This window comes from Notolabrus celidotus, chromosome 8 (genome assembly GCF_009762535.1).
Source record: "Notolabrus celidotus isolate fNotCel1 chromosome 8, fNotCel1.pri, whole genome shotgun sequence".
In the NCBI taxonomy this organism is placed as follows: domain Eukaryota; kingdom Metazoa; phylum Chordata; class Actinopteri; order Labriformes; family Labridae; genus Notolabrus; species Notolabrus celidotus.
This window is the reverse complement of record NC_048279.1, coordinates 22,731,455-22,744,561: the sequence shown is the minus strand read 5'-3', so window position 1 is coordinate 22,744,561 and position 13,107 is coordinate 22,731,455. Positions and strand designations below refer to the sequence as shown.

Sequence of the window (13,107 nt, the reverse complement as noted above, 5' to 3'; positions counted from 1 at the left end):
TTTGTTCTTCTTACTGCCTTCTCTTGTCATGTAATCAAATTTAAAAATTCAAGCTTTCTGTTGTCAATTTTAGTTCCTAATTTTGGATTTGTTTGTTTCTTTGTGAAGCATTATTGTAAAGGCTGTTAGGCACAAATAGGCGTTATGTTAATGTTTTATATAACATGCCATGAGCTGAAAATCAGGTTTATGAGTAACTTCCAAGAGAGGCCATAGCATGTGCACAACCTCAAACAGAGGATAAGGGTTAAATGTTTTATGGATACAGCAAATCTTTGAGTCGCCCTCAGCAGAGTCTTTACTGATTTAAGGATTTGTTTCTGTGTGCTGTATGTGAGAGAGACAGAGAGAGGGAGAGAAACAGGAGAAGTTTGCCCCTTTAACTTAGACAGGTTTGGATTTGGAGCTGTATAATTACACCGATCAGGGAGACATAACAGCTGTGAGAGAAGGCCAAGCCCGTATAATCTTATAGGTGGGTCAGGGCTTGGCTTAGAGAGAGAGAGAGAAACATAGAAAGAAAGAAAGAGAGAGAGAGAGAGAGAGAGAGAGAGAGAGAGAGAGAGAGAGAGAGAGAGAGAGAGAGAGAGAGAGAGAGAGAGAGAGAGAGAGAGAGAGACAGAGAGACAGAGTGAGAGAGAGGGAGGAAACCTGTGGTGTCTTTACTGGAAACCCACGTCAGCACAACCAATCACACACTATTAGCTGCCATCAAAGCTCTAATTTTACTCTAACATTACACCCGCTCCCTGTGTCCCCCCTCCCTCCCCTGCTGGTCTGGATGGTGCAGCCTGGTGGGAAAACGACATTCAATCCACCGTCTGCCCCATTCAGGCCAAATTGGCAAATGACAGCTCTCCGCCTCTCAGATTTCGGGGAAGAGAAAGGTACCACCGCCACCATCCAGCCGCCTGATCTCCAAAAAGCTGTTGCACAGGGAAGGAGGAGGGTACGGGGAAAGGGGTGAGTGGGGGCGAGGAGCACAGAGGCCGAGGAGTGGACCGAGGTAGGTTAACAGCCTCACTTGTCCTGCTCAGTGGTGACAGTGCTGGACGGGGAACACGGAAAAAAGAGAGAAGAATGCCTTCTCAGCAGATCAAAGAGTCCAACAGGGGAAAGTTCACCTCATCACCCACCAAATCGCCCACTTTAGCACCCTGGGCTGAGGTGTGTGGGTGGATGAGGATAGAGTTTGCCCTCATAGAGGTCAATGGTCAAGAGTGGAGAGCAGAGTTACATTCTACAGGAAACCAGCACTTGAAAACATATGTTTTGACAGTGTTGTTAGATGTACATCTATCAAAATAAATCACATTTTGGTTAAAAAATGTTCCATTTGAGGTATATAACCTTGTTTTTTTAGAGTTTTAGCTCCCTCTAATGCATGCTGGCAAAAATCTGCAGAATTTATGTTAAAAAATAGCAAGCTGGAGTTTGAAAAGAGACATAAAAATAGAAAAATCAATTAATTTATAGAAATGTATTTGAAAGCAGCACTCTGCGCAAACAAGCCTTTCATCAGCATTTGAGTATGACACACAGGGAAAAGACACAGAACATATTGTGTCAGACACTAACTGGCCGCCTCACTGAATGGTACTCTTACTGCTAATTAAGTGCTAATGGCAGTTCCCCCTGCAGAGAATACTAATTAATGCTCCATTCTTCTGCGGGCTGAGCGCGTACTCCAGCGCAGCCCTAATGAGGGGAGGCAGGTACGTCTTCTCCCAGGCTGGGTTAATAAGAGAAACACAGTGGGGTCTGAGAAGAGAGGGTCTTACCGGGGGGCTGCTTCCTGTTCCCTAATCTTAACAGACCCCCTCAGGACGCGCACAATGAGCCACTGAGGTAATGAAAGGATTCGTCCCGTAAACTGGGAAAAATAGGCCAGCTCATGTATCTGTGTGGATCACACCTTGAAAAAGTTTTCTGCGAGTATTAATAAATCAGGGGTGAAAATATTTTAATGTAAAAGAAGATGACAACAAAACCTGAAAACTTGCAGGAAAGTTTTTTCTTTTGTCAGGTGGGGATATTTGTGAGGAATCAGGAAAAAGGTGTCTGTATTTCACAGAGGAGTGGAAACAACCTGGTAAAAGTTTGGTGCCTGTGCTTAAAGCTTTACATGAGGTAAATATTTCACACTTAAGAGTAATACACTGACAGAAGTTAATATTTTAATCTCTTTTTAGACAGTAGGGAATCGAGGAAATTTGTCCTTATGTTACACATGCAGTAAAACCTCGAAAAAGTTTTGGCCTCTGAACTTTTTTTGATCAGACATGGAAGATGTGTTTATATTTAACAAACATGAGAGCAGCACACTCACACAAAGTGGATTTTTTATTCATACAAAGATATTTGAGAGAAACTTGGATTAAGGGTGTCTGTCTTTAAGAGCTAAAGTGTATATAGCTCAGAATATAAATATTGTATGGATATATTATCTATTGCCAGCAATGCAAACATAAAAAAGTACTTGGAAAACTGTTCTCTAAAAGATATTTTATGACATTGTATTGCGTGTTTTCTTGTGTGTCTTCATACAGAAATACAACCCAGAAACTGCTGATGTCTCTCAGAAAACAAGTTGTATTTTATACAGTTTCCAGCCCTGCCAAGAAATAAATAAATACATTACCTGTTTGGATGCAGAAAGCCTGAGAATCAGATTCAAAGTGCCCATGAATGAATGGCTGTGCGAGTATGCGGCTGCGTGCGAGAGCGTAAACATAGATTGAGGACGGTATTGGAATTACCTGAGTGAGATAATGGTGGTGCATTAGATTAACTTTCAGTCCTTAAATGCAACACATTTAGGCAATCTTGTCCCCCAAAAACATGTCAATGTCTGAAAGGGCCTCCCTCCCACTATCAGGAGCCCCTGGTCCCCCACACTGATGCAGCTGGCAAGGCGCTACTGTCGACTGTCAAAACGCAGCGCCAGATCTAGTTATAAAATAATTGAATTTTCATATCAGAGGGGACCAGAGTCCCAGCAGACAATAGGAGTGCTGAGTCCTCTCTGATATTGGCTCAGGCCCTTTGCCATGCGCATGAAATCAGTATGTTAATGTTCCAGGGTTTTCTTTTTTTAAGGGCACTTGTGCTCTCGCAATGTACTACCGATGCGGTTTCAAAAAAAAAAATTGCAACTATTGATAAGTAGGCAGCCAGCAACCCCCTCGACCCCTCCTCCCACCCAACATGCCCACCCCGCCTCCCCCCCAAACCAACCAAGGCTCGAGACGTTCTCGCACCCCCATCCTCCCCCATTATTAAAATTGTAATTTATTTTTCTAAATCAGAATGACAGCTTGCTTTCTTTTCTCTGCAGCAGGCAGTGAATCACCGAGCTTTAATTACTTTCGTAACTTCGCTGACCCTGTGAGCGTGCTGCTCCGCCAGAGAAAATGGGACCTCCAACAAAAGGCCCCTCCAGCACAGCAGCCACAGCCGCCTTCGGTTCATTCAGGATGCGTAAATTTATCAAACTACGGATTTTATAAGATTTTGTTAACATTTCACCTCCTATCTTGTTCACACTCCCCCCGCCCCCCCTGCCTGCAACAGCTCCACACTCCACATCTTCTCTTGCTCCACCTCCTGAAGAAACTCTGGAGAACTTAACCACCTTTCTCCAACTCTCCCTCTCTCCTCTTTCTGCGTGTGTGTGTGCTTCTGTTGACTCAACAAGGTCTCCTCAGGTCAAAACAGCCAGGGGTCACACTATTATCAGTAACCCCCTCACATCCAGGCCATGGCCCCTGCAGCAGGGGGACCGACAGCGCAGGGTCCTGGGGCTACAAAGCACAGATCAACTGGGATGAAGGCTACATTTGATCACTTCACAGATCTTTAGCCTTGCAGAAATCGCGGTCAAGCTTCATTCTGCACACATGTCAGAGTCTATCACTGGGCTATCAAAGCGATAGGTCTTCCCCACAGAGGTCAGCATTTAAAAGCATCTCTGAACGTGTCACATGAGTGACTTTTTCGAAGAGCCTGTTCTGCTTTGTTGCTCCAAAGTTCAGGCATGTTTCGTGTTTGCCAACAGATCCCTCATTTGCCTCACATTATTCCCGCCTTCTGATTTATTAAAGTAGCTAATACGTTGTAATCCCCACTATCGCTCTCACCTTCTCACTGGCACACCTCTGTTTTGGGCCGTGCCACTGTGTGAACCAGGGGGTGTGCAGACGCTGTTGGTCTTTTGCTGACTGCCTGATAATTGAATGAGCGATTATCCCTCCCATTAATAGACAATGATACAGAAAGCGCTGCCATATGTACGGAATATTAATGAGTGGCTGCAGCTGCCCAGATAAGAGGAGCACCGTGCAGTTGCTGTAATAGGGGTTAAAACAATCTGCCCCCCCTTCCAACACCACCACCATCACTACCACCCGTATGCCTCCCCACACACACACAGCAGCTCCTATGCTTTCCACTATGTTAATCCTCCATCCTCTCACCAACCGAGCAGGCCGTCACCATCACATCCAAACAACCCCCACAGCCTTGACTTGTGCTTGGCGCTGACCTCACTGCTGCCAAGGCCAACCTGCCATTGTGTCAGAGTGTGAGCGGGGTCACTTCATGACAAAATGGCATGTTAATGACAGGAAGCAGCCGCTGTTTAGTATTTATGCTATGAGACTTTTCTGGACAAAAGGCACCAGAATAACATGCTGATTTTTTTTCACGGTCAAATAAAAAAAATATATAAATAAATAAATACATTTGGAAAAAGAGAGAAAAATCACTGTTTTTGTTTTGTGCAATTTTTGTAGTTTTATCTCACTTTTCACAGCTTGGTTTATCTTTATCTTCTTGCTGGCACAAGTAAAGTGTTTTTCTCCAGTATTAAAGTAAAGATGCAAGAGAACCTGAGGACCACAGTGCCATAAAAAAGGCCTACATCCAGCATCACCTCCATCAACGTTCAATAAAAGGTTGCAGAGAGTTGGAGAGGTGAAACCACCGGGGCCACACTTCTATATGAATCGCCACGCCAATCAATATCTAACATCTATTAGCATTGGAAAGCAATATTTCCCCTTTTTACCTTGCGATAATTGTGCTTAATGCTGTGAAGTACCTTATCATAGGTCTGACGGCAAAAGAAAGGCCGGTTGCCATGGTGACAGTGAAAGCCATTGGTTTCCTTTTCAGCAGAATAATGAACTTCTCTCCTCGGTGTGTCACTCTTTCCACTCCACTCTCAGCCTCTTCGATTAAATTGAAGTCCATGCCGTCCTTGAGATCTCCTCGTCTCTGCCTCATAATTTGCCAAACAAGAGAAAAACAGAAAAAAAAAATGTTCAAGGCTCGACAAATGCATCACTTTAGGCCAAGGCGTGGGTGTACCTCACAATCAATACACACCAACTCGAGTATTAGCTTTTAATTAAAAGCAAATCTTCTACATTTCTGTCCTGTACTATTTATTTTCTAATGATGGAGAGGTCCAAAAATATAATTTCCTTGACTCTGATCAGGTTGTTGACATGGTTGTGAGAAGATACTCATTCAATTTCTCTTTAAAAACTGATTTCATTACTTTGGACTAAACAGCCTTGAAACAGAGGTTCTTAAACGGCCAACATAGGGTTAAAATTAAAAATAAAAAGCTGAGATTACTCTTGTTTTTTTTGTTATTCTAATTTTCAAAAAGCCTCACTCCTGAACTACAAACCTGCAAATATCAACCAGTATCAGATTCACTGAACTGTCAGCTGTTTCTCCTTAAAGTTAAGACTTTAGGCTAAAAGAAATCATTTCAGCATTAAAAGTCAGAACTGTTAGACTAGTCTACTTTGTCACATTTAATAGACTAATGATGATGGATGTTTGGAGCTGAATAGACTTCTCCAAGGTGTCTGAATGTGTTCCTCAGTCAGGCTGTTTTTCTACATTTCTATAAAAATAAAAGGTAAATAAAAAAAAATCTGTCTTCTCTCCCGTAGATGTCTTGAATCCGATCATTGATTGAGCTCTCTGTCCACAGCTTGTCCTTGAGCACAGGCTCACATCCTCTCTGCACGGGGACATCAAGTGTTTCATTCAGACGTGTTGTCTGTCTGAATGATGGTCGATGATAAGGAGGAAGACATCCTGCTACTTATTCAAGTAAGCCTGGGCGACCGAGACGAAGACAGATACAGAGAAACAATCAAATAATAGTAACAAGGTCAGTGACACGGCAGAGGTTGTCAAACAGAATCATTTTTCTCTGACTGTTATATTTGATTCAGGAATAAGTTTGCCTCTCTTTTTCACCGGAATGAGAGTAAATTAAATGCTTTAGAAAATGAATAGAATACAGGACATGACATAGACTTTATTTTATTCTAGTATCTTATCAAATGAGGATTTCACGGCTTAAATTTGGCGATTTTCTTTCAATTGAACACACAAGCCTTCGTTTCATTTTTTCGATTCGTTGTTAGACGAAACAACATCTGTAAATCATTTAACACTCGTTATTTGTCACATTTAAAGTGACAGCGCTAAAGTCCTTTCCAAGAAATTGATCAAATAACACCAAATAAATTTAAAAATCTAACTGATAAACGACATTACTCTTACGGCTTATCAATATCTGAATGAAAAAGTCGGTGGTTTGATGTTTCTTCTTTCCTATGTGCCGACATGTTGGTCCATTAGCCTGTAAGCTGTTTTGTCCTTAGGGATCAATCAATTTAAGGGCGTAAATACCCGTGGTGCAGTCTTACAGGCGCAGGTTGGTGCACTGATATAACTACTCCTACTCTTTTTTTAATTAAAAATATCAAGAACTTAATTCCCCTAATAAAATATACTACAACCAATTAATATCAGTTATCTTGTTATCTCAAACTGACGTCGGAGAACATTTGGCAGAAAAACAGAAACAACAAAAAAAGCTTATTTCACAAAGTGAGCCAGCAAATTAGAGTTTAGCATGGTTACCTCTGCTGCAAGCAATATTTTGAAGTCAGGGGGAGAAATGCACCTTCACAAAGAAAAAAAAAAGACATGTTTCCTTGTGTCTTCATGGTCACTTGTCTTTAGTTTACCCAAATAAATATTTAACATGCAGCCAAAATGGTGGCCCATGTGGCTCAATCTTTTAATGCGACACAACTGCACCAAGAATCATTCGGAGTTGCAATTAAGCTATTTTAGCAATTCAGCCCCAATACAACTGTAGCCTATTAGTGGTTCCAGAATATATCAGGACAAGCAAACTTCTCTATGCTTAAGATTATGATATGAAACACATATGTCAGTTTTAATAACTCTACTGTTTCACAAGGACTGTACGGCTTAAAATAAAGGTTTGCCTTCGCTAGTGTTGCAACCAGGTGAATGGATGAATCAGGTGCGCTCTCATAGATATGCCTACATATTGGGCTTTTGCACTCTAATAGACATGAGAAAAAATCCCTTTCCAATCACATTAGTGTTGAGTGTATTTACAGCACATTAACAGGTTGACTGCTCTTCCCATCTTACCGTGATTCAGGAGCGTTTGGGCCATGGCACATCTTTATGGTCTCCGTAGTTGCCTTTTAAACAGGGCTGAGGGCAAACAAGCTTACAGCGTGATGTTAAGATAGCCTACTTTTACAGCACGTTACAAAATTACAACTTTGTTTTTGTAAAATTGTAGTGTTCACTTAGTTCTATCTGTTCAACTTCACACCAACAGAGAGGCTTTTCCCTCCAAACCAACAACTTCCTGTCAAAATCAGGTCGACCACAGGGGGGCGCTCATAAGAAGGAGTGACGGGGTTACATGGGTTACATTCACAATCAGCTATGTATTTCATTCAAATAGTCTAAAACAGCCTATTCAATTAGCAGCCCGCGGGCCACATGCGGCCCGAAAGCAACCCTCAAGTGGCCCGAAAGCAACTGCCGAGTAATTGACTTGGGTCTGGAAAGAAAAACATATTTTACTAACACTGACAATTTCTTATAAAAAATAATCTATGCACCAAAACAAAAGATGGTGTTCCTAATCTGCACTTTCTTTCTTTTTTGTTCATATGCACCTTAACATGTGCTTGTATTTACCTGTCAAATGTGTTGAAGTTATGTGTTTGAAATGTAAGATTCAAAGAAGCAGTATTTCAGCATAGGTTTAGTTTAAGTATTGCTCTTTTATTGTGTTTATGCCCTTTTGGAAGTGGCAATACCTTAATAAACATCCAGTGTGTTTGTTATCTTATCTATTTGTTTTTCTTTTAAATGGTTAACTTTGCTCACTGTCTGCTAAAAATGTCCGGCTCAGCTCATGTCCTCAGTCTGAAAATCCGGCCAGACCTAATATTTAATTGAATAGCCCTGGTCTAAAACCTGCCTAAAATTCATTCAAGTTTGAGATATTTTGGGGTATTTTAAGGAGCCATACACATGAATAACGGGGGTCTGAACCCTGCAACTATGGAAGAACAGAACATTTTAAGAAAAATGGACAGAAAACACTTGTTGAGGCTAAACGATGCGTTTTGAAGTTTTAAACCTCCCGGTGTGTTTGTTTATTAGAGAAAGCAATAATGTTTGTGGTTCAACTTGACCCAGGGCATGTTTAATTATCCAGAAGTGTCAGAACTCAAAAAAATCCCAATAAACATTTTTAATCTCATTATTAATTCCATTACTAACCATTTAAATCAATATTTAGTGCAATGATGTTCTTTAATCCTCACAGATCATGGGTCAATGGAGTAGTGGAAGTTGCTCTACCCACTTGTCCCTCACTGTTCTAATGGCTGACAGCTGTCTCTATTCGATCTCAGCTCCTGCAGTCAAATGCTGAAGTGTCCTTGGGCAAGACACTGAACCCCAAACTGCTCCCTCAGTTGTATGAATGTCTAGAATAAGATCAGCTAATACTGATGGTCCCTTACTATAGCAGCCTCTACCATCATTGAGTGAGCGAGTAATGTAAAAGAGCTTTGAGTGGTCAGAAGACTGGAAAAGAGATATATGAGTACAAGTCCATTTACCATTTACCATGACCTGCTCAAAAGCTGACTTGATGTCTGTTACACGAGTCACTGCTATCCTAGTGGCTCTGTCTTTATAATGTTTTCTGTTGACAGTTTTGTCTGACGTATATTTGGGATGAAGATCGCTGTATTTCCCCATTTTTGATGTGAATGTCTGCTTGGAGGAATATGAATATCTGTTTCCTCATTTGGTTCATAATCATCAGACTCAGAATTGACCACAAGATAGTCTACATCAGGGACACACCCTCCTCTCTGTCACTGTCATGATCAAAGAGGAGTGCCAGGGTTGTCTCCTGTTTACTTCTGCTGCTCATTTTGTATAGCTCTGACAGAGAGTGTGTCATGTGTAGATGCAGAGTATAATGTTGGTAGGACTCCCTTGCAGATAATCTGTATATGTTTTTCCCCTCCCCTGCTGTAGTGATGAGAAGTTAGGCTCTTTTCGGAGAGCCGGCTCTTTTGACTTGGCTCCTGAAGAAGAGCCGGCTCTTTCAACTCCCGAACGGCTCTTAATTTAGAATATTTTGTAGCCGTATGTTTTACCTTAACTTTGCAAAACCTAATGGTTTGTGTTGAAAACCCTTTTACATATAGTGTTTTTATGGAGGACTTATCATTGCCCAATTTTGTGCATTTATTCTGTTACAAAACCGTTCTTACATTTGTTTAGTATTTAAATCAAACTTTTTTATTGTACAAAATAACAAAAAACTGCAAATATATCCACAGAACAGAACCACAACCAACTCAAGCAAACAGAACCAGAACCAAACTCAAACAAATAGAACCAGAACCAAACTCAAGCAAACAGAACCAGAAGCAGAACCAGAACCAAGTCAAGCAAACAGAACCAGAACCAACTCAAGCAAACAAAACCAGAACCAACTCAAGCAAACAGAACCAGAACCAGAACCAGAAACAACTTCAAACAAACAGAACCAGAACCAAACTCAAGCAAACAGAACCAGAACCAGAACCAAACTCAAGCAAACAGAACCAGAACCAAGTCAAGCAAACAGAACCAGAACCAACTAAACAGAACCAGAACCGAACTCAAGCAAACAGAACCAGAACTAGGGTTATGATTAGAGCTAGGGTAAGGGTTATGATTAGGGTGAGGGTTAGGGTTATGATTACGGTTAGGGTTAGGATTAGGGTTAGGGTTAGGGTTAAGGCTAGGGTTAGGGGTAGGGTTATGATTAGGGTTAGGGTTAGGGTTAGGGTTATGATTAGGGTTAGGGTTAGGGTTATGATTAGGGCTAGGGTTAGGGTTGTGATTAGGGTTAGGGTTAGGGTTCTGATTAGGGCTAGGGTTATGATTAGGGTTTTGGTTATGATTAGGGTTAAGGTTATGACTAGGGTTAGCGTTATGATTAGGGTTAGCATTAGGGTTCTGATTAGGGTTAGAGTAAGGGTAAGGGTTAGGGTTATAATTAGGGTTAGCGTTAGGGTTATTAATAGGGTTAGGGTTCTGATTAGGGTCAGGGTAAGGGTTATGATCAGGGTTAGGGTTATGGTTATGATTAGGGTTGGGCTTATGATTAGGGTTAGGGTTAGGTTTATGATTAGGGTTTGGGTTAGGGTTATGTTTAGGGTTAAGGTTATGATTAGGGTTTGGGTATGATTAGGGTTAGGGTTAGGATTATGATTAGGGTAATGAGAAGGGTTGGGCTTATGATTAGGGTTAGGGTAAGGGTTAGGGTTAGGTTTATGATTAGGGTTTGGGTTAGGGTTATGTTTAGGGTTAAGGTTATGATTAGGGTTTGGGTATGATTAGGGTTAGGGTTAAGGTAATGATTAGGGTTTGGTTATGATTAGGGTTAGGGTTATGATGAGGTTTAGGGTTAGGGTTAGGGTTAGGGTTATGATTAGGTATAGGGTTAGTAGTGATGGGAATTTCGGCTCTTTTGACTTGGCTCCCAAAGAAGAGCTGGCTTTTTCAACCCCCTGAACGACTCTTAATTTAGGATCTTTTGCAGTCGTATATTTTACCCTTACTTTCCAAAACCTAATGGTTTGTGTGTTGAAAAACCCCTTTACATACAGTGTTTTTATGAGAAGCCTTATAATTGCCCAATTTTGTGCATTTATTCTGTTGCAAATCATTCTTACTTTTGTTTAGTATTTTAATCAAACTTTTTTATTGTACAAATTAACAAAAAACTGCAAACATAACCAGAACCAGAACCAAACTCAAACAAACAGAACCAACTCAAGCAAACAGAACAGGAACCAAACTTAAGCAAACAAAACCAGAACCAACTCAAGTAAACAGAACCAGAACCAAACTCAAGTAAACAGAACCAGAACCAGAACCAAACTCAAGAAAACAGAACCAGAACCAAACTCAAGAAAACAGAAAAAGAACCAAACTCAAGCAAACAGAACCAGAACTAACTCAAGCAAACAGAACCAGAACCAACTCAAGCAAACAGAACCAGAACCACACTCAAGCAAACAGAACCAGAACCAACTCAAGCAAACAGAACCAGAACTAAACTGGATAAAACAGAACCAGAACCAAACTGGAGCAAACATTAATGTCCTCAGTTCAGGTTGGCATTGAGAAAAATCAAATGCCTCAGCTTGGATGGGCTGATCTGATTTCTTCTCTCAGTGAGTGTTTGCCCTGTCTTCGATAAGACTCTCTGAAGGAACAGATGTAGCCACGATACACAGCCTCCCCTCCATTACCTGTATCCTATATCCTCACATGTAATTGGCCGTCTGGCCGCCATGCTGACCGATCAAAACAAAGTTCTGCTGTGAGCAGAGCTGGGGCTGAACACTGTGAGAGCTAAGCGGCGAAAGGAAAGAACTGGGAGACGGCCCTCTCACGATGCGAGTCGGCTCTTCTGATTCACTATAAAGCATCGGCTCATCATGACACATCACTACCCTGCTGAGAGTCCCCTCAATGTGGGTGGAGTTTGCCCAAGGGAACAGAGATGGTTCCCATCAAAAGTCATGTGTGTGTGTGTGTGTGTGTGTGTGTGTGTGTGTGTGTGTGTGTGTGTGTGTGTGTGTGTGTGTGTGTGTGTGTTTGTGTGTGTGTGTGTGTGGGTGTGTGTGTGTGTGTGTGTGTGTGTGTGTGTGTGTGTGTGTGTGTGTGTGTGTGTGATTGGGGTGAAATACGTCACACAGTTGCAAAGAAACAATTAGTATTTGACACTTCTGACTCCTTTTCGCCTCCACTTTGACTGCAGGGTCAAATTGACCCACGAACAGAATCTATGCAATATAAACATGCAGGGGGGGTTGCAAATATGTGAAAGGAACCATTTTTATTTTATATGTTGATTACGCTAATTAAGACAAGTAGAAGAAGAGAAACACTTTTCAAGCGCTTTTGTGTATTATAAATGGCAGATGTGAATTTATAATTTCACTCATGACACACATTAACATTTGGAACGCAAAATGTGAACACCAGACTACTGTCTTTTTCTGTAGATTACCAGCAATATATCTGTAATGCAATTAGGTGAATATAAGCGACACAACTATTTTTCTTACTGTGTGTGAATTAGCTGCAGTTTTAAAAATAGGTAAGACATAAACAAACAGTATACCAGACACTGTGTAAGACTTTCTGGTAGGTTTTATTGCATTTTGAATTTTTCCACAGCAACATTCGAGATACCCTGAAAAAAAAGTCTTATTAGACATATTCCCATATGTCTTATTTTGGTCAGTGGGCTTCTCTCCTATTAGTATACCCCTGCATACTGTGTGTGTGTGTGTGTACATGTTTATGTATTCACGTGTCCATTTGGTAGCCAGACAAGTTAGAAAAATATGTCAGAGAAAAGAAAAACCCATCCAAATGTTTATAATGTTGCCATTGATGAAAGGCAACACAAAGAACAGATCTAGGCACAGAGAGGAAGGGACAGTTGGGTTTATCATTCCAAACTGTACTGAACCAATCCAGGCCACTTGGTGGCAGTAGCAGAGCCAGACTTTTTGGACTGGGAGGGCCAAACTGGGGCACCAACATTAGTAGGGCTGGCCAGGCGGGGTTAACATTAGAGACTTAACCCAAGCCTAGGAGGGTTGTCTCAATGAATCCCCACTTTAACTTTACAAAATAATCCAAATA

General features: G+C 41.3%; 1 protein-coding gene across 9 annotated transcripts in view; it reads right to left on the bottom strand.

Annotated features, from left to right (window-relative positions):
* sox3 (SRY-box transcription factor 3) overlaps positions 1-7,721 on the bottom strand; it is a 49,593-nt gene extending 41,872 nt beyond the window's left edge. For 7 of the 9 annotated variants that reach the window (XR_004632277.1, XR_004632276.1, XR_004632278.1 and 4 more), the window contains exons 1-2: positions 7,501-7,721; positions 5,102-5,277 (exon numbers count right to left, since the gene is read on the bottom strand). The gene's annotated coding sequence lies outside the window, so the exon portion shown is untranslated. Of the gene's footprint in view, positions 1-5,101; positions 5,278-6,954; positions 6,998-7,500 lie in introns of all 9 variants that reach the window. The other 2 variants (XM_034690822.1, XM_034690824.1) reach the window with 2 other exon arrangements.
* Positions 7,722-13,107: the final 5,386 nt, after the last annotated feature.